This window comes from Gopherus evgoodei, unplaced genomic scaffold (assembly GCF_007399415.2).
Source record: "Gopherus evgoodei ecotype Sinaloan lineage unplaced genomic scaffold, rGopEvg1_v1.p scaffold_45_arrow_ctg1, whole genome shotgun sequence".
Lineage (NCBI taxonomy): Eukaryota > Metazoa > Chordata > Testudines > Testudinidae > Gopherus > Gopherus evgoodei.
This window is the reverse complement of record NW_022060066.1, coordinates 1,296,068-1,318,479: the sequence shown is the minus strand read 5'-3', so window position 1 is coordinate 1,318,479 and position 22,412 is coordinate 1,296,068. Positions and strand designations below refer to the sequence as shown.

The window sequence follows — 22,412 nt, the reverse complement described above, 5'->3', positions numbered from 1 at the left end:
TTTGCTGGAAATACCTCGCCTGATGCATCCTAAAATTGCATTAGCTTTTTTAACAGCCATATCAATGACTGTTGCCAGAACCGTGAGCAACGGCTGCAGGATTTCGCCCTGGCACCCCAAATGCTGCCCTGAACCAAGCACAGCTTCTCCAAGATGGAGAAACAGTAGGGGCTGAAAAACAATTTCAGATCCCTCCAATGTGCAGAAAAAGAGCTCTGGGTCCTCAGTGCAGGACACTGTGTCCTCAATCACATGGTCTTTGTCAGCAGGACTCTAGGGGCACATCACAAGCCTTATTAGGCAGAGCTCTGTGTCCTACAGGGAGGTTTGCTGAGCAACACCCCCACTTCCCAACCTCCCATGACGGGTTGGATCACAGAAACCCCTATGGGAGCTGCCAACTGTTTTGCCAAGACTGTTTTCCGTGCCAGCTCGGGGCCTCAGTACTCTGTCTTGCTGTTTCAGACACATCTGTCTGCTCAAACACCGACCCAGAGTCTAAATTACCTGCCCCAGTTCACATAAGTGTGTTTGTCTTTAGCATTCAGGTGCCCAACTCCCAATGGGGTCTAAACCCTAATAAATCCATTATAGCCTGTATAAAGCTTACACAGGGTAAACTCATAAATTGTTCACCCTCTATTGCACTGATAGAGAGATATGCACAGTTGTTTGCTCCCCCAAGTATTAACACATACTGAGTTAATTAATAAGTAAAAAGTGATTTTAATAAATACAGAAAGTAGGATTTAAGTGGTTCCAAGTAGTAACAGACAGAACAAAGTAAGTCACCAAGCAAAATACAATAAAATGTGCAAATCTATGTCCAGTCAAACTGAATACAGATAAGATCCTCACCAGCTCCAGAATGCTCCCTTTTACAGACTAATCTTTTAGCCTGGGTCCAGCAATCACTCACACCCCTTGCAGTCACTGTCCTTTGTTCCAGTTTTCTTCAAGTATCCTGGTGGATGGAGAGGCTCCTTCTTTAGCCAGCTGAAGACAAAATGGAGGGGCCTCCCAGTAGTTTAAGTAGACTTTCTCCTGTGGGTGGAGACCCCCTCCTCTCCCTGTGTATGATCCAGTCACAAAATGGACATTTGGAATCACATGGGCAAGTCACATGCTCATGCATGACTAAGGATTTGCAGGTAGCAGCCATTACCCACATGCTACCTTGAACATCCTCAGGCAGACTTCTCATGTAGATTGGAGTCTTCCAAGATCTTTTGTCTGTTAAGAGCTTCCTGATCGAGCACTTAACTTGCACATTCCTTTCCCAAGAAGTGATCAAATGTTCTAACTAAGGCTACTTAGAAATCAAGCAATTATACAGCTAATGTTCATAACTTTGTACACACAAATGGTGCCTGCATACAACTAGGATGAACATAACCAGTAGATCATAACTTTTACATAGATATGTTACATGGAATATGTAGCAAAACCCTATTTCAGTTATATCACACATATATTTATAAGCACCCACCCATAAAGCCTTATGGGGCGCACTGTCAAACACCCCCTTAGGTGGAGCAGCCATTTCTAAGAAACTGCTTCCAAAATGCTTGAGTTCAATTCTCCAACAGGCCACCAGCCTTGGTGGACACTGATCTGATGAACCTCCAGTGAGATCCTCAGTTTCCTGCTCCAGGCCAGGAGGTGGCAGTGATGGCTAGTTGTTGTTCAGCTCGGGCCTTAATTTATGGAAGGTTTATCTGGAGCATAGTCCAAGCACAGGACTTAGAACCAGAACAGAGTTGCAATCAGACTCCTCTCTACCCAGGGCTATAGGCTGTTTAGCCCATTCCTGGCCATGTGTGGTCCAACTCCTGTTGGCCATCTCTGTGACATAGCTCCATCATCTACACAAGGACATAGCACACTGAGGAACATCCAACAGCTCCCATCCTGTGGCCACCTCCAGGATGAATGATGAGCCCTAGACAGGCCATAGAAGGAGAGGAGAGGGTGGTGGTCCTCAGGAGAAACTGTTGGAACTTCAGTCTCCAGCCTGGCCCTATCCTTCTCCACACATAAAATGGTCTTTCAAAAGACATCCATAATCTCAACTAAACAAACTGAACTCTGACAGGCCAAACCCTCAGCTGATATAAATCAGCCATAGGGCCAGGCCATCATTCGTATAACCAGCTCTAGCTACTCTGAAATCAATGGAACTGTCTTAATTTACACCAACTCAGGACATGACCCTTCTTTTTTAATGTTTGCCTCTGGCTACTTCTTAGTGACCAATTTCAAGCATCCAAGGCAGCCTGAGCTGTGGGTTCCCCTGCTGGCTGCATCCCAAGAGCTGCTGATCCAATGCAGGGAAAAAAACAAAACAAAAAAACCCTCTGTTCCCTCTAGAAGTAATTATGTGGCATGAATGAAAGAAGAGGCTATTCCAGGCCAGCTGAGATTCTGGTGCCACTAGGCTCTAAGCTATTGTAGGTCACCTGTCTGTGCTAGAAATATATATTTGATTTGGCAAGTATCTTGAGACACTCTTTGGCCTCAGCCCTGCCTTGTTTTTTAGCCAAGGGTCCTTCCAGAGATGTTGCCATTGTGTAAGATCCAGGCTGAGTTGTATTCTCCCTCTGTGGGGTCAGTTAGAGTATTTTGTCAGGGTGGTTTGCTCAACCAGGTGAGATCATTGCTGGGCTCATAACCCTGGAGACATCATTTAACTATTTAGCCCCAGAGCAGGGACTTCCTGGGCTGGAGCCATGTCAAGCTGTACAGCTGGGAGGGACTTTCAGTCCCTGATCCTATTTAATCCTTCTCTTCTTAGCCAAGCCTGCCCCAGGAGTGGAGCAGGAAGTGCCCATGTGTGGAGTGGATCCCTGTCTGCTTGGAACTGCAGAGAGACGCAGCAACTCAGAAATCCAGTAACAGAACATGAAAATCAATGCTGGATAATGCAGTGATGGGTTAATGAGAGAGACAAAGAGATTGTTGTGCATAGAGACATATAGATAGATAGTGGCCAATAATTTCTAGCACTGCAGGAACAAATGCTTGCAAGTTGGGAAATGCTGTCCAAAAACCAACACAGTAAGTTTGCTGTTGTCTTTTTTTCTTCATTAGAAAAAGTTGTCTTTTTATAGAAGTCCCCCAAATTTCCAAACATTGGGATTTTTGCAACAGAGAACAAATCATTCCTTGCTGAAAACTGAAAAATTCCAGCCAAAACCTCCCTCTCCCCAAAGAAAAAAAAATCAGCTTTTAGATACATAGATAGATAGATAGATAGATACTTTCCATGAAATTTTTTTAACTGAAAACACAAATTTTCTTTAAAATTTTAAGCAGAACATTATTGACCAGAGTGGGAAATACTGCTATTATTCAATGAGGGATAGCTTAGTGGTTTGAGTATTAACCTGTTAAACCCAAAGTTGTGAGCTCCATCTTTGAGGGGGCTGCTTAGGAATCTGAAGCAAACCTTGGTCCTGCTAGAGGAGGCTGGACTTAATGACCTTTTAGGGTACTTCCATTTCTAGGGGATAGCTATATCTCCAATTATAAAAAATATAACAATAATAAAAGCACTGTCATTCTGTTACATCCATTTTTATTTCTGTTTCAAAGACATAACCGCAGGATGACAGAACTGAATAAACAGCAGAGCTGATGCCCAGGGAATATGTGCTGTACCTAACAGACATACTAGAACCTTAAAACTCAGAGTCTGGGTTGAATTGAGCAGTGGCAGGCTGTCTATCTGGACTTTGCCCAAGGACACTAAGGGCATATCTACACCACAGCTGGGGGCATGCTTCCAAACTCAGGTAGACAGACTTCACTAGCTCATAGCAGAGTAGATGGGGCTAGCACAGGAAGCGGCTCTGTCTAGCCACCTCAATACGAGCCTGCCTAAACTCTGTGGGTTCGTAGTTGGTTGAAGCCTGAGTTGGTGCCCAGGCTACCTCTGGCTACATGGGTATGTTTTGTGCAGTAAACTGAGCAGAGATAGCCCATGTCCATCTATTGGAGCTGGGAAGCTATTCACCTCTGCTATGTAGGTGAACCCCCTGGAGGTCAATTGGACAGGAACCCAGACTTCCTGGTCTATCACCATATCCTGTATGCAAGACTGCAGCCTGCTAAGCACAGAGTCTGTAAATGGGTTCACAGTGCAGATACATGATAAGACACAGCCGATCCCCTTCAGAGCTCATAAAAAAAGTCAGAGAAAAGGAAGGAGGGGGAAACAGAGGACTGAGGAGAGGAAGTGACTGTCCCTAGGTCACACAGCAGGTCCCTGGAAAAGTAAAGAACAAAAGCCAAGTCTCCTGACTGCTTCTGACCCGCACAGACCAGATATAAAGTCACAGAGGGAAATGACATAACCTAGCAGTAACTGTGCAATGCTTCTAGCCCATCTTTACTAAGAGATGGGAGTGCTGCTGGGATTGGTGCCATATTTGTAAAAGCAGCAAAGTGTCCTGTGGCACCTTATAGAATAACAGACGTAGCTGCTTTTACAGATCCAGACTAATACGGCTACCCCTCTGATACTTGATATTAATTAATTTGTAACCAAGTGGCAGGTCACCTATAAACAGAGTTCGGGGAGGAATTGTTACAGAAAAGCTAGCACTTAGGATGCTCAGCGAGCCTGTCATATTCCCCTAGAAAGTGGGAATTGGGCTGTCTTGGGGTTCTAGTACTTTAGTTTCATGCTGAAGTTTTTCCTGTGTTGTCTGACAGAGTTGAGGACCCATCTTTGCTTGATCTGTGGGGGATTTTTGCAATTTGTTCCAGTCTTTAATGCATTTGTTCAAGTGACATCTTAGGCCAGATCCCCAGATGGTGCAAAGTGATGCAGCCCCATGGATTTTATGGGAGTTATGCTAATTGACGCTAGTGCGATAATACACCTGAGTAGTGGTCTGATCGTAGACAGTACTTGTAGACACGTTGGTCCCAGAATATTAAATAGACAAGGTTGGTGAGGTAGTATGTGAGGCTCGAAAGCTTTTCTCTCTCACCCACGGAAGCTGATCCAATAGCAGCTATTGCATCACTGACCTTCTCTCTCTAGTGCTCTGATAGTCAGCAGTGAGGAGCACTCCCTGCCCCTAGTCAACAGAAGGATGGGAGGAGTGCTGTGCACATTTAATAGAGTATCATGGGACATTACTCAGAAGGGAATCAAGGCCATTCTCTCTGACACTTGAATCCTGACTATGGACCTTCTCCTTCTCTCCACAGCCATCGCACAACGTGCTGAGGAAGAAAATGTCTAACCAAACCATCATTACAGAATTCATTCTCCTGTGATTCTCCGATATTCAGGAGCTGCAGATTTTGCACTCTGTGATGTTTCTGGTGCTTTACCTGGCAGGCCTTATTAGGAACCTTCTCATAATCACAGCTATATTCCTCAACCACCATCTTCACACCCCCTTGTACTTCTTCCTGATGAATCTGTCTATTCTGGACCTTCAATTCATCTCTGTTACCATCCCCAAATCCATGGCCAATTCGCTCATGAACACTAGGGTGATTTCTTATTCTGGATGTGTCGCCCAAGTCTTTCTTCTCTTGTTCCTTGGTTTGGCTGATGTTGGCATCCTGACTGTCATGGCATATGACCGATATGTCACCATCTGCCAACCACTGCACTACGAGAGAGTGATGAATAGGAGAGTTTGTATACAAATGGCAGCCAGTGCCTGGATCAGTGATATTCTTTACTCTGCCCTGCACACCGGGAACACATTTGCAATATCCTTCTGTGGAGGTAACAGAGTGGATCAGTTCTTCTGTGACATCCCTCAGCTACTCAAGATGGCCTGTTTTGACTCAGACCTCAGTGAAAGTGGGGTTATTGCCTTTAGTGCATGCTTAGTCTTAAACTGCTTTTTTTAATAATTGTGTCTTATGTTCAGATCTTCAAAACTGTGCTGAGAATCCCCTCTGAGAAGGGCCAGCATAAAACCTTCTCCACCTGCCTGCCTCACATCACTGTTGTTTCTTTGTTTGTTTTCACTGGCATCATTGCCGACCTGAAACCCAACTCCAGGTCCATATCACGTCTGGATCTCATGGTGGTGGTTTTCTATTCCATGGTATCTCCAATGCTGAATCTGATTATCTACAGCATGAGGAACAAGGAGATCAAAGCTGCCCTGAGGAAACTGATTGGGCAGAGGTTATTTATGACCAAATAAATGTCCATCTTTCTCTTTTGCTTTTAATTTCCTACTATGTTTCCTTATAAATATAATCAAATAATGACATAATTGTCTCCACGAGAACATGGTTTGCCATCTCTTTATGCAAAAAGAGGAATTTTCACTGGCAAAATTAAAACACCACTTAAGTCAATGGACCTAATGTAAATGCATGCCAATGTAAATAATATCATTATCTATCTGTTTGCCTGTATATCTATCTATCACAGGATTGTGTACTGCCACCCATCACCATGCTATGTTAGCACCTTCTACATAAAATCATTAGCCACATCAAAGTCCTTAGTGGGGACCTCAGGGAGTGTCTGTCTCTTCTTTTTTGGAGTAAAAATTGGATTGCAGTATCAGTGCAGTAGCTGTTAGTTTTTTGCCTCTGTCTCTGTCTCTGTGCGGTTAATTTTTTGTTTTTTGTTTTTTGGGTTTTTTTGGACAGTTGATTTCTTTCTTTGTTTGAAGTTTTTTTAAAGTGGGAATGACTGGGCAGATGGTAAGTGTTCACTTAGACAGCATTGCCGAAGTTTTGTTACCTATCAGGAGTGCCCAAATGTCATCTGTTTGATGGGGTTTTCTGAGCAAGCTGAAAGTTTTCTTTTCACAATGATAAAGGTGTGCGCAAGAAGTGTCTGCATGGTTGAGTTTTTGTTGAAATAATTATATGAATAGGGCTGGGATATCATCATACTTTTAATGATGTGTTAGGGACCAAGAGCTTTAGGTAAACATCTTTTCATTATTGTAACCCTATATAAATCAAACCATGGTGTGTCATGTGTGCTATGGTGGGAAAGAGTTGTTTGTTTGTTTGTTTGTTTAGGAGGAAGCTGTGGAGTATTTCTTAAAGACAATCAGACAAGATAATGAGTCCAGTTTTGATCCCTGTTAAATCACTGGGATTAAATCACTCACTTCAAATGTATCAGGATTTGGCCAATAGCCAATACACACAACGATCCAAGAATGAGTAATGGTGGCCAGGAGAATATGAGTGCAACAGAGATGCATGGGTGAATTCCCCATCTCAGGTTTCAGGGGGTATCTGTGTTAGTCTGTATCAGCAAAAAGAACGAGGAGTTCTTGTGGCACATTAGAGACTAACAAATTTATTTGGGCATAAGCTTTTGTGGGCTAAAATCCACTTCATCAGATGCATGGAGTGAAAAATACAGTAGATAAGTATAAATATACAGCCTACCATATTTTTCACTCCATGCGTCTCATGAAGTGGGTTATAGATCACGAAAGCTAATGCCCAAATAAATGTGTTAGTCTCAAAGGTGCCACAAGGAGTCCTCGATGTTTTCCACATCTCAGCTAATCCTTTGCTGAGTAATGCAGAGTAGCTCCAGCAACATAACCGGTTTGATACTGGTTCAGAGACACAAGCCTAAATTCAATAGTGACATAAACACTGGTGTATGCAGTGCTTTTGCAGCCATGTTGGTCACCAAATATTAGAGAGACGTGGTAGCTGAGGTAATATTGTTTATTTGACAAAGTTCTGCAGGGGAGAGAGATGATATTTCAAACATATACAGAGCTCTTCTTCAGATCTGGAGATAAGCTGTGCATAAGGTCCACCTTCTCTCTCTAATAAATACTGGTATGAGTAATTTGCCTTGTGTCATATTTTTATAATATTGGTTTAAGTGGAAAAGTACCATCACATGCACTGACCTGTGTCATGGAGAGTGGGGGAGTCAGGGCCCTGCATCCCCAATTCCTGCAATTCACTGTGACTCTCAGCCAGCCAGTAAAATGGAAGGTTTATTGCATGACAGGAACACAGTCCCCAACAGAGCTTGTAGGTACAACCAGGACCCCTCAGTCAAGTCATTCTGGGGGGCAGGGAGCTTAGACTCCAGTTCTGGGGATCCCTCCATTTCCCCAGCCAGCTGTAAACTGAAACCCCTTCCAGCCGTCTCACTCCAGCTCCCTCTGGTTCCTCCTGCAACCTTTTTCTAGTTTCTCGGGCAGAAGGGGTCACCTGGCCCCAATCCCCTTCCTGGGCCCTCATGTTACATGCTCAGGTGTCTTCCCTCAAGGAAAGTCTCCCATTCCCAATGCAGACAATCCCCAGCTCAATACTCTCCACTCCCTGCTGTGTCACAATTTGGTATTTCATTCATCATCCATTGTAAAACTAGCCACATCCAAGCTAAGAAAGGATCTCACAATCCAAGCCTATTATTAGTATTAGAATACCCATCTTTGTGCATAGATATATACAATTCATATATGAGGGACAAAAGCATAGTATCTGATTCGAGAGAGAGATCGCTCAATAGATAGATAAATAATGCCAATTATTGTGACTCATTTCCTCTTCGTGTCTGTCTATAAGTATTCACTATTAAACATTATTTACCAAAGAATATCTATGATTATCTTACTCCGCAGATCATTTATAAGCAGCTCATCATAAGTAACTGGTGTTTGAGTCTTTCTCACTGGCAACCTTTTTAACATGCACTGTTTCTCTTCCTTGAGTGGATACATTGAATTATCACACCAGGGTTCATTAAATATGAAGGTGTTAATCCTCAACTGGTTTAAATGTTCATTGCTCCACTGAAATCAATTGAATTTGAGGACTTATACCAGCTGAGAATCTGCTCTCAACACTCATGATTATTAATCCATAGCTCACTTCCTTTGAATGTTTTGCACTAAGGCCCTGAGCCAGCAAACTCCTTTAGAAAGTGCTTAATTTTAAACACATGAGTAGTTCCACTGACGATTTATATTTTAAAACTCATCCTTTATTGGATTAGGGCTAAGACAAGGTCTAAATTGGTATCAGAACTGCCTTGACCTGAATATTTTTGCTTCCCTGGCTAATCTATCTCCTACAATTGATGCATTTAAATTACTCACCCCTTCTGGGGACTGGTTTATTAACACAGAATAAGAGTTGTCTCAAAGCTAGAATCTCCGGGTTGCCTTCGCCCAGACTTGCCAGGCCATTATGCCTTTCCTGGGCTCCTAACTCCCTCTGATGGGTTCTGTTCCTGTTCTGCAGTGCAGGTCACTCAAGCCAGGCCTCCCCTCTGGCTGCTCTGGAGAGCTTCTTCAAAAGTTCTCTCTGGCCCTGGGTCTCTTCTCTGCATCTCCTGCTAGAGGCTCCCTACTCCCTGACTTTCTTTTACTTTTTATCCCTGGATCAGAGATCACAGTTGGGGGTGCCTGGCTAGAATGGGAGCTTGACTCTCAGCTCTTCATTCTGGAAAACCCAAGAACCTTGGCTCAAGAGTGGGATCTGAGGGCTTCCAGATTCCATGCCATGGAGCTGAGAGCCTGGAATCCCAGAGTTCGTGGCTCTGGGGTAACCTTGCCATGCAGACTGTCCTGGGCCAGGAACTTGAGGGCTTCCAGACTCCCTAGTCTGGAACAGTTCCATGGTTGGCCTGTCCCTGAACAGCCGTCCCTAAGCCCCATGAAGCCGCTGAGTGAAACTGATGTCAGTCACAGCTGCTGATAGGCTAATAGCAGTTTTGAAACTGACAAGATTGTCAGTTTTACTCAGCAGATGCCTCAGTCCTGGGAAGCAAATTTTGTTTCTGAGACAGTGTGTTGATATTTTAAAAAAAATATAAAATAAAAAAGAATAATTTTTTTTGTTCAGAGTTTCTGGTTAGAGTGAAATTTTCAAATAGCAGTATTTCCCATGAATCAGAAATCCTGCCTTTTGCCCAGCTCTACTTACAAACTTTGTTTGTTGCTATATATTTCAGTAAAAACTCATGTTCATTCACCACCTATCAGAGCAACTTTCTGGCCACACACTGTTAGCATTTCCAGAAGTTGCAACCATTAGAAACATGAAAGTGCAGTGCCTGTCCTCTCATCTCCTCTCTTCATTTAGACACCAGGAGAACCATAATCTGCTGAGACAACTGAGCAAACCAATGCTGGTTCATTGACAATGAATGCTATTTGAACCCACAGCCCAAGTCTGTTAAACTTCAGGATGTGACCTGTGGCTTGAGCCATTCTCCAAAGCTTTCCCTGAAGACATGAATACAGGACATGATACAACTGGGAAGAATTATGTGGAGGTTTTGCTGGCTGAGAAGGCAGAATGTTATGGTTGGTGAATGGGGCATGTTCTCATCATTGAAAAGGGAAGAAGGCTAATGTTGGTTGGGGGAATTGTATAGCGGGAAGACAGATGGGGGAGGGAAAATATGTGATTTTTGGAAGGTGGAGAAGTGTAGGAGTAGTGAAGGGCAGAGAAAAGTATGGCTGGTTGAAGAAGGAGAATGTGCTAGCTCGTTGGTGGAGAAAAAATTGCCATTTGCTTAATGGGGGAAATTACAGTTAGTTAATGGGAAAATTGTTTGCTGAAGGAAGGAGAATGTTATGCTGGATAAATTGCTGAGTATTTGGTGGACCAAGTCAATGTATTTTATGTGTTCTTACCGTACTGGGCATAGACCTACAGTTTGGGCTCTCTTATCAGTCAAAATAGATAAGTAATACAAATATTGTGGTCACATGAACCTATGGCTCACCGCCACAAGGCTATATCTATGTAAGAGATTATCCAGTTGGATGGGTCCTATTCCTGCAACCATTGCTCGGACTGCACTGCCACTGACTGCTGCCAGAATGTTGAGTAAGGGCTGCAGGATCTGGCCCTGGCATCCCAAATTCAGCCCCAAACAAGCACACCTTCTCCAATGTAGAGCAACAGTAGGGACTGAAAAATGTTTCCATATCCCTGAAGTCTGCAGAGAAAGCACTCTGGTTCCTCAGTGCAGGACAGTGTGTCCCAGATCACATGGTCTTTGTCAGCAGACAGAACTAAAGCCTTGCTAGGCAGAAATCTGTGCACTAAACATCAGAATGTAAGAACATAAGAACGGGCCATACTTTGTCAGACCAAAGGTCCATCTAGCCCAGTGTCCTGTCTTCCAACAGTGACCAATCCCAGGTGCTTCAGAGGGAATGAACAGAACAGGTAGACATCAGGTGATCCATCCTGTCGCCCATTCCCATCTTCTGGCAAAAAGAGGCTAGGGAGACCATCCCTGCCAATTCTGGCTAATAACCATTGATGGACCTATCCTCCACAAATGTATCTAGCTCTTTTTTAAGTTTGTTATAATCTTGACCTTTGCAACATCCTCTGGCAAGGAGTTCCACAGGATCACTGTGCATTGTGTGAAAAATGGTTCCTTTGTTTTAAATCTGATGCCTATTAATTACATTTAGTGACCCCTACTTCTTGTTTGATGGGAAGGAGTAAATAACACTTCCTTATTTATTTCCTTACACCAGTCATGATTTTATAAAACTCTATCATATCCCCTCTGAGTCACTTGAAAGGGGTTTGCTGAGCAACGCCCCCCAGCCTTAGTGGAGAAGCCATTTCAGAGAAGCTGCTTCCCAAATGCTTGAGTTGGATTCACCAACAGGTCACCTTGGAAGATATATTGACTATTTCATAGATGTGTTTTATTGGGAACATTTTTTAAAATCTGTATTAGAGATTTTCAAAAATGTTAATGAAAACTCAGAATCCATAATCCCACAGTAGTTGTGAATATTTAATCAAGGGTGCATAGACAGAAATCTTTTTGTGTTCAGAGCTTTCAAATTCAGGTGTTTAAAATTATGCACCAGAATCCATGGGCACCTAATACAGTGACTGGATTTATTTCAGATGCGGTGAGCACATGCAATTGCTTCTAAAGACAATTAGAGTTAATTCCTTCTCTTCTTGTAACCAAGGGCACACACTGGGCATGTGAATCCTCTAAATAAGTGGTTCTCCAGCTTCCCATTCCAACCCTTCTTCAGTCTAAACCAGGAACTACGTTGGACCTCCTTGCCACATATGAATATGGGAAGGGCGTTCTGTTTGTCATGAACGTCTGACAATTTCTTATGACCCCCACATTGAGGTGCAAACAATTGGATGTTTATTGGGGTGAACTTCCAGCAAGCTTAAATCCAAGTTCCTTTTTCCTTATTTTCGAATCCCAGCTTACTTCTTGTTAGCCTCTAATTTATACAGTAATTTTTTTAGCTATACCTTGACCAATCATTCTACTAAAATTTACCTAACCAATCCTAACATATTGTAACATGGTTATTTAACAAATTATATCCCACCACCTTAATTAGTTTACACCCAGCAAAATTAATTATACAGCAGACAGAAACAATCATAGAACCAGATAGAGACCATGCAAATAAACATACAAAACAATTCAGAAGTGAGGATTTCACAACTACATCTATACAGATATAAGGGTTCTCCAGCTGTGTCTATTGATAAGTGAGCTCTTACCAGACAGAAAACTATCAAACTAAATTTCCTTTTATATGTTTTCGGCTCTTTCCTTTCTCTGGAAGTAATAGATCGGATCACCTTCCTAACAGCCCCAGGTTGCCTTATTTCAATATGACTAAACAAGACCTCAGACTGTCACAGTGAGAGAAGTCCCTTACGCTGATAGACAATGATTTTGATTCTTTCTTTAATATCTCTATAACTAGTTAAGTGATAAGAATATACGTAAATTCTTAAAGTGTAGGCCAGACAAACTTGAATATTTCTATTCTAACAGTTAGACAAAGGCTTGATTTCATAGGTAGGCTGCTCCTTTTCACTCCCAATGATCCCAAAACTCAACATGACAACTGGTGTAGTTCATAGGGTCTGCCGTAGCAGGGATGCCCTGCACTGAGTGTGACTGAATTTAGTAAACTAAGATAATTATTAAGCAAAATGTCTGTCAAGAGGCACTAATATTGACTTAATACTAATAATTCAAGAAGGGAATAATAAGAACTTTTTCATACTAATTATTACGGGGTTGCCTCTCTAGACATGTTTTGAAGCTAGTAAATGGAACAGCAGAACCTCAGCTCCACAGTAACAGAATTTGTCCTCTTGGTCCTCATCCAGATTGCTGAGCTGCAGCAATGCCTCTTCGTTGTTTTCTTCATAATCTACTTGACAACCTGGATGGGAAACTTCACCATCATCACCACTGTGATCACCAGCCGCTGGCTTCACGCCCCATGTACTTCTTGCTGGCCAGCTTGGCTTTCCTAGATGTTAGTGACTCATCAGTCAATGCTCCAGAATTGCTGTTGGGTCTTCTCTCCCAGCACAGAACCATCTTGTTCAATGAGTGCATCCTCCAGATGTTCTTCTTCCACATCTTCACTGGTGCTATGACTGTAGCCCTTGTGATGATGGCTGCTGATCGGTATATAGCCATCTATAAACTACTGTGTTACTTGCCTATCATAAACGATGGTGTGTGCATGGGGCTGGTGGCAGGGGCATGGCTGGGTAGATTGGCTCACTCTGCTGTTCAGATTGCATTGATCCTCCAGTTGGCTTTCTGTGGTCCAAACATCTTGGACAATTTCTACTGTAATATCCCACAAGTCATCAAATTGGCCTGCACGGACACCTACTTGGTCGAGCTGCTGATGGTTTCCAATGGTGGGATGTTTGTCATAGTAATGTTCATCATCCTGCTCATTTCGTACACCATCATCTTTGTCAAGCTAAAGATACATGTTACAGATGGGAAGCACAAAGCTCTGTCTACCTGTGGATCCCAGATCACAATTGTGTGTTTACAATTCATACCCCACATCTTCATCTATGCTAGGCCCTCTGGAAATTGCCCATGAACAAGTTGGCTTCAATCATTTACACTGTAATCACCCCAATGCTGAACCCAATGATCTACACGCTGAGAAACGCTGAGATAAAAAAGGCCATCAGGAGACTGATGAGCAGAATCCTGTCCTCAGGGAAGAAACTATAAAGTCAGAATGTATCTTAAAGTCAGAATGTATCTTGAATTATCTTTTTTTTTCAATTGTTATTATTGTCTTAAAATGAACTTTCTGTTAGAGTTTTAACAATCCATATCTTTAATCCCTATTTTTGACATGTAAAAAAATTGTGTTGGTCAACCTCTTAGCACGAACTTTGTACTCATTATGTCCAAACTCCAAACATAGAAATGATTCAATATGTACTTTACTTGACCCCAATTCATAGAATCATAGAATCACAGACTATCAGGGTTGGAAGGGACCTCAGTAGATCATCTAGTTCAACCCACTGCTCAGGGCCAATCATCTAGTTCAACCTCCTGCTCAAAGCTTTAGACCTGAAATTAGATGAAGGTTTCTAACCATCTGAGGAGGAAAGTTCTGGAACAGCCTTCCAAGGAGAGTAGTGGGGGCAAAAGACATATCTGGCTTTAAGACTAAGCTTGATAAGTTTATGGAGGGGATGGTATGATGGGATAGTCTAATTTTGGCAATTGATATTTGATTATCAGCAGGTAAATATGCCCAGTGGTCTGTGATGGGATGTTAGATGGGATGGGATCTGAGTTACTACAGAGAATTCTTTCCTGGGTGCTGGCTGATGAGTCTTGCCCACATGCTCAGGGTTTAACTGATTACCATATTTGGGGTCGGGAAGGAATTTTCCTCTGGGGCAGATTGGCAGAGGCCCTGGAGGTTTTTCGCCATCCTCTGCAGCATGGGGCATGGATCACTTGCTGGAGGATTCTCTGCAGTTTGAGGTCTTCAAATTACGATTTGAGGACTTCAGTAACTCAGACATAGGCTAAGGGTTTGCTACAGGAGTGGATGGGTGAGATTGTGTGGCCTGCATTGTGCAGGAGGTCAGACTAGATGATCATAATGGTCCCTTCTGACCTTAAAGTCTATGAGTCTATGAGTCTAATCTCAACTAAATCAATTAATGGGTCTCTGCCCTTTTATCTATTAGAAGATTTGCCCATACTTTATTTCCCTATGCCATTAATGTTGGTGGATCTATCCTTCTCCAGACATGAGCTATCACATATCTTGCTACCTAAAGTAATTGTGTTATCAGTGTGCTCTGTCCTGAGTCAGTAACCAACTTTGGACAATAATTCTGGCTTCTATAGGTGGCCTTCCTTTTCTATTCTTGAGAAATCTGTTTAATTAGTCATAAGAACATAACATAACATAACATAACATAAGAACAGCCGTACCGGGTCAGACCAAAGGTCCATCTAACCCAGTATCTGTCTACCAACAGTGACCAATGCCAGGTGCCCCAGAGGGAGTGAAGCTAACAAGCAATGATCAAGTGATCTCTTTCCTGCCATCCATCTCCATCCTCTGATGAACAGAGGCTAGGGACACCATTCTTTACCCTTCCTGGCTAATAGCCCTTTATGAACTTAGCCACCATGAATTTATCCAGTTCCTTTTTAAACATTGTTATAGTCCCAGCCTTCACAACCTCCTCAGGTAAGGAGTTCCACAAGTTGACTGTGTGCTATGTGAAGAAGAACTTCCTTTTATTTGTTTTAAACCTGCTACCTATTAATTTCATTTGGTGACCCCTAGTTCTTGTATTAATGGAATAAGTAAATAACTTTTCCTTATCCACTTTCTCAACATCACTCATGATTTTATATTCCTCTATCATATCCCCCCTTAGTCTCCTCTTTTCCAAGCTGAAGAGGCCTAGCCTCTTTAATCTTTCCTCATAAGGGACCCTCTCCAAACCCCTAATCATTTTAGTTGCCTTTTTCTGAACCTTTTCTAGTGCTAGAATATCATTTTTGAGATGAGGAGACCACATCTGTACACAGTATTTGAGATGTGGGCGTACCATGGATTTATATAAGGGCAATAATATATTCTCTATCCCCTTTTTAATGATTCCTAACATCTTGTTTGCTTTTTTGACCGCCTCTGCACACTGCTTGGACATCTTCAGAGAACTATCCACGATGACGCCAAGATCTTTTTCCTGACTCGTTGTAGCTAAATTAGACCCCATCATATTGTATGTATAGTTGGGGTTATTTTTTCCCATGTGCATCACTTTATATTTATCCTCATTAAATTTCATTTGCCATTTTGTTGCCCAATCACTTAGGTTTGTGAGATCTTTTTGAAGTTCTTTACAATCTACTTTGGTCTTAACTATCTTGAGTAGTTTAGTATCATCTGCAAACTTTGCCACCTCACTGTTTACCCCTTTCTCCAGATCATTTATGAATAAATTGAATAGGATTGGTCCTAGGACTGACCCCTGGGGAACACCACTAGTTACCCCTCTCCATTCTGAGAATTTACCATTAATTCCTACCCTTTGTTCCCTGTCTTTCAGCCAGTTCTCAATCCATGAAAGGATCTTCTCTTTTATCCTATGACAGCTTAATTTACATAACAGCCTTTGGTGAGGGACCTTGTCAAAGGCTTTCTGGAAGTCTAAATACATTATGTCCACTGGATCCCCCTTGTCCACATGTTTGTTGACCCCTTCAAAGAACTCTAATTGATTAGTAAGACACGATTTTCCTTTACAGAAACCATGTTGACTATTGCTTAACAGTTTATGTTTTTTATGTGTCTGACAATTTTATTCTTAACTATTGTTTCGACTAATTTGCATGGTACTGACTTTAGACTTACCGGTCTGTAATTGCCGGGATCACCTCTAGAGCCCTTTTTAAATAGTGGCGGTACATTAGCTAACTTCCAGTCATTGGGTACCAAAGCTGATTTAAAGGACAGGTTACAAACCTTAGTTAATAGTTCCGCAACTTCACATTTGAGTTCTTTCAGAACTCTTGGGTGAATGCCATCTGGTCCCGGTGACTTGTTAATGTTGAGTTTATCAATTAATTCCAAAACCTCCACTAGTGACGCTTCAATCTGTGACAGTTCCTCAGATTTGTCACCTACAAAAGCTGGCTCAGGTTTGGGAATCTCCCTAACATCCTCAGCCGTGAAGACTGAAGCAAAGAATCCATTTAGTTTCTCTTCAATGACTTTATCATCTTTAAGCAAACCTTTTGTATCTCGATCATCAAGGGGCCCCACTGGTTGTTTAACTGGCTTCCTGCTTTGATGTACTTAAAAAAACATTTTGTTATTACCTTTGGAGTTTTTGGCTAGCCGTTCTTCAAACTCCTCTTTGGCTTTTCTTATTACACTCTTGCACTTAAGTTGGCAGTATTTGTGCTCCTTTCGATTTGCCTCACTAGGATTTGACTTCCACTTTTTAAAGGAAGTCTTTTTGTCTCTCACTGCTTCTTTTACATGGTTGTTAAGCCACGGTGGCTTTTTTTTAGTTCTTTTACTGTGTTTCTTAATTTGGGGTATACATTGAAGTTGGGCTTCTATTATGGTGTCTTTAAAAAGGACCCATGCAGCTTGCAGGAATTTCACTTTAGTCACTGTATCTTTTAACTTTTGTTTAACTAACCCCCTCATTTTTGTATAGTTCCCCCTTTTGAAATTAAATGCCACAGTGTTGGTCTGTTAAGATGTTCTTCCCACCACAGGGATGTTGAATGTTATTGTATTATGGTCACTATTTCCAACTGGTCCTGCTATAGTTACCTCTTGGACCAGCTCCTGTGCTCCACTCAGGATTAAATCTAGAGTTGCCTCTCCCCTTGTCAGTTCTTGTACCAGCTGCTCCATGAAGCAGTCATTTAAAGTATTGAGAAATTTCATCTCTGCATTTTGTCCTGAAGTGAAATGTTCCCAGTCAATATGAGGATAATTGAAATCCCCCACTATTATTGGGTTCTTAATTTTGATAGCCTCTCTAATTTCTCTTAGCATTTCATCATCACTATTACTGTCCTGGTCAGGTGGTCGATAATAGATCCCTAAAAACTTGTCCTTGTTTATTTGTCTGCCCTTTTCTGATGTGCCAGATTCTTTTTTATGTGACTGTTTATCATCTGATCCGGCTCTTACATTATCCTTTTCCGTCCTTTGTTCCTGACTATAACCTGGAGATTCTCTATTATCAGACTCTCCCCTGAGAGAAGTCTGTGTCTGATCCACATGTTCCTCTGCAGCAGTAGGCTTTCCCCCATCCCCTAGTTTAAAAACTGATCTACAACCTTTTTAATGTTTAGTGCCAGCAGCCTGGTTCCACTTTAGTTTAGGTGGAGCCCATATCTCCTGTACAGGCTCCTTCCATCTCAAAAGTTTCCCCAGTTCCTAATGAACATAAACCCCTCCTCTCTACACCATCGTCTCATCCATGCATTGAGATTATGAAGCTCTACCTGCCTACCTGGCCCTGCGTGTGGAACTGGGAGCTTTTCTGAGAATGCCACCATAGAGGTCCTGGATTTCAGTCTCTTCCCTAGTCAAAAATATTGTCTAATTTCTGTACTATTATCTTAATGCAATCCCAGCATATATGCCTCCACATCTTCTCTAGACATTAGGTTTCCCTTTCTTATACCTTTTCCTGAGCTTAAGTGGACTGACTTAGCATTCATGAAGTATTTTATAATACTTTTCCTGAATAGTTGCAAATATAGATATGTTTTTAGCTTCCTCTATCTGTTGTCCATTCTTCCAAGTTAAATCTGCTTTTAGATACTTTCCCCATTTTTTTTCATAAATGTGCTCTTCTCTCTCTCCTAGATGCATCAGTAACAATAATACTCAGTGTAATAGGTGGGGTCTCACATTTCATAGCTTTTGTCAGCTGAGCCCCTTGCACACATCAAGGGCTCCTTGCTTTCCTCTTTTAGCCCCACCAGCTTCCTGTGTGCCACCCTCTCATCCCCTTCTGTTTCATGGACTAAATAGCTACTTTCCACAAACTGTATGCAATGCATCAATCTTTAATTCATTTAATTTTGCTAAATTGAAAATAGTTTGTAGCAATATAATTATTCATATTGAACAAGAAATAGTGCCCAGCTATTTAATATTCATGCAATGTTAAGATAAGAAAATTGTAAGTTTTACATTACAACATTAAAATATATAAATGACCATACGGGGTCAAACCAATGGTACATCAAGTCCAGTATCCTGCCTTCTGACAGTGGCCGATGTGAGGTACTTCAAAGGGAATGAACAGAAGAGGGAAACTATTGATTGATCCATCCCCTGTCATCCAGTCCCATCCACTGGTAGTCAGAGGCCTAGGGGCACCCAGACCATGGAGTTGTATCCCTGACATCTCAGCTAATTATCGATGGATCTATCCTCCATAAACTTATCTGAGTCTTTTTTATATTTTAGGACTTCACATCCCCTGACAACTAATTCCACAAATTGACTGAATGTTGTGTGAAGAAGTACTTCCTTTGCACTTCCTTTTTTTGTTTTAAATATGCTGCCTATTAATTTCATTGAGTGACCCCTGGTTCTTGTGTTTCGTGAAGGGGTAAATGACGCTTCCTTTTTCACTTTCTCCATGCCTGTCACAATTTTATAGACCTCTGTCATATCCCATTTAGTCATCTCTTTTCCAAGATGAAAAGTCCCAGTCTTTTTAATCTATCTGCATATAGTAGCTGTTCCATTTCCTTAAACATTTGCATTGCCCTTCTCTGTACCTTTTCCAATTCTTCTACAGCTTTTTTGAGATGGAGGTGACAGAACTGCACACAGTTTTCAAGGTGTGGACATACCATGGATTTAGAAAGTTGCATTATGATATCTTCTGTCTTATTATCTATCCCTTTCCTAGTGGTTCCTAAAATTATCTTTGGATTTTTTTACTGCACCTGCACATTGAGATGTTTTCAGAGAACTATTCACAATGACTCCAAGCTCTCTTTCTTCAGTGGTGACACCTAATGTAAACCCCATTATTTTGTATGTATGCTTGAATTTATGTCCAATGTGCATTACTTTGCATTTATTGACATTTAATTTAATTTGCCATTTTGTTGCCCAGTCTCCCAGTTTTGTGAGATCCCTTCTAACTTTTCACAATCTGCTGTGTGCTTAACTATCTTGAGCAATATTTTACCATCTTGAAATTTTGCCACCACATTCTTTATCCATTTTTCCAGATCATTTATGAGTAAGTTGAACAGCACTGGTCTCAGTACAGACACCACTGGGGGACACCACTATTTAACTCTTTCCATTCTTAGAACTGACCATTTATTCCTACCCTTTGTTTTCTGTCTTTTAATCAATTACTGATTCATGAGAGAGCTTTCTCTCTTGTACTATGACTGCTTATTTTGAATAGGAACCTTTGATGAGGGACATTGTCAAAGGTTTTCTGAAAGGTCAGGTACACTGGATAACCATTGTTCATATGTTTGTTGACCCCACCCCTCAAAAAATTCTAGCAGAGGAGAGAGTAGAAACCAGATCAACAGAATGGGCCAAATTTATCCCAGGAAGAAATCCAAAGATTTCCAATGAGAAATGAGGAAAGGAAGCAAGGGGGTTTGTGGCAGAATCTGGAACTATACAGTGTACTCTTGAACCAAGATGTGAACTATGACTAGGATTTTCAGAACAGCTTAAAGAAATTAGGTGCCAACTCACCTTGACTACCCAAGGGGATTTATGTCCCTAACTCCATTAGATCTCTTTGAATATCCCATTCCTGTCCGGAGCCCCTCAACTCTGCGATCCTGCTACCCTCATGGCAGCGCGGCAGGTTCTGCTGCCCAATTACAATGACCAGAGCCCCTCAACCCCCTGTGGCCCCGCTCTCCCTGCTGGAGCCCGGAGGCCCCGCTACCCAGGCTAGAGCCCCACAACCCCATAGCTCCCCTCTCCCAGCCAGAGCCCCGCAACCCTGTAGTCCCGCTTTCCCATCCAGAGCCCCGCAACCCCGTGGTTCTGTTCCCCCGGCCGCAGCCCCACAACCCCTCGGTCCATCTCTCCCTGCTGGAGCACCGCAACCCTGCGGTCGCGCTCCCCCGGCCAAGCGCGGCAAATCCCACGGCCCGGCTACCCCGGCCAGAGCCCCGCAACACCGCGGCCCCGCTCTCCTGGCTGGAGCCCGGAGGCCCCGCTACCCAGGCTAGCGCTCTACAACCACGGACCCCTGCTCTCCCGGCCGGAACCCCTCAACCCCGTGGTCCCTCTACCCCGGTGGCAGCGCGGCAGGTCCCACAGCCCCGCTACACTGACCCGAGCCCCGCAACCCCACGGCCCCGCTTTCCCGGCTGGAGCCCGGAAGCCCCGTTACCCAGGCTAGCACCCTGAAACCACGGAGCCCTGCTCTCCCGGCTGGAACCCCTCAACCCTGCGGTCCCTCTACCCCGGTGTCAGCTCGGCAGGTTCCGCGGCCCCGTTACAATGACCAAAACCCCGCAACCCCACAGCCCCGCTCTCCCGGCCAGAGCCCGGAAGTCCCGCTACCCAGTCTAGTGCCCCGCAGCCCCGTACCCCCTCTCCCCCATCCAGAATCCTGCAACCCCACTGTCCCGCTCCTCTGGCTAGAGCCCCTCAACCCCGCATCCCCACTCCTTTGGCCGGAGATGTGCAACCCCGCCGCCCTGGTCTCCCGGCCCCAACGTGGCAAGTTCGGCTGCCCCGCTTCCGCGGCCGGAGCCCCAGAACCCCACAGCCCCGCTACCACGCGACCTCTCTACTACTGCCAGAGCCCGGAAATCTGAAGTGTCGCCCGGAGAGTACATGCCCCACCAATTGGGCCCCACACTGGCCAAAGCCAACCCTGAAGCTAGGAAGAGGTTTAAGTCCCTGATCCCGTTTAGGGCTTCTTTGTAGAAACAATGAGTTCATAGCCGGCTGGTTAGTGAAACGAACCTGCCCTAACCCGCTGCAGACTAACTGTCTCTACGCACCCTGCTGATATGCAGTAACAGTTGGCTACAGCACTTTGATGCAGTGCTCTTTGAAACAGGACACGATCAGCAGGGTCACATGGACAGTTAGCCCACTTGCTTGTGCAGTGTAGATTCACATCCTAGCATGCCACAAATTAAATGTTCATGTAGACAAGCCCATAGTCCTTTACATCCCAGCCAAGCCTGCCCAAGGAGGGGAGCAGAGAGTGCCCATCCATGGAGTGGATTCCTGGCTGCTAGGAACTGCAGAGAGACCCAACAACTCAGGAAATCCAACAAATAGACATGGAAATGGCCACTGGATGATACAGTGATTGATTGACAGATAATGACCCATGATTCCTCAGTTCTGGAGGATCAAGGCCATCACAAGTTGAGAAAAAATCCACTAAAACTGTCACAGTGAGTTTGCTACTTCAGTTACATATGATACATTTTTAACATATAGAAATTTTTTTAGAATATATATATATATATATAACAAGTAGGGCTTCTTAAGACTTTTGCTATCAATCCTCTAAAACATATTGAACCTGAGAGATTTTTTTTAAGCAGAAAAAACAATTGATTTTTCAAGAAGTCCCCAAAATCCCTAAATTGTGGG

At 43.1% G+C, this 22,412-nt stretch overlaps 1 pseudogene; it reads left to right on the top strand.

Annotated features, from left to right (window-relative positions):
• Nucleotides 1-13,062: 13,062 nt before the first annotated feature.
• On the top strand, nt 13,063-14,002 carry LOC115642784 (annotated as a pseudogene).
• The last annotated feature ends 8,410 nt before the right edge of the window (nt 14,003-22,412 follow it).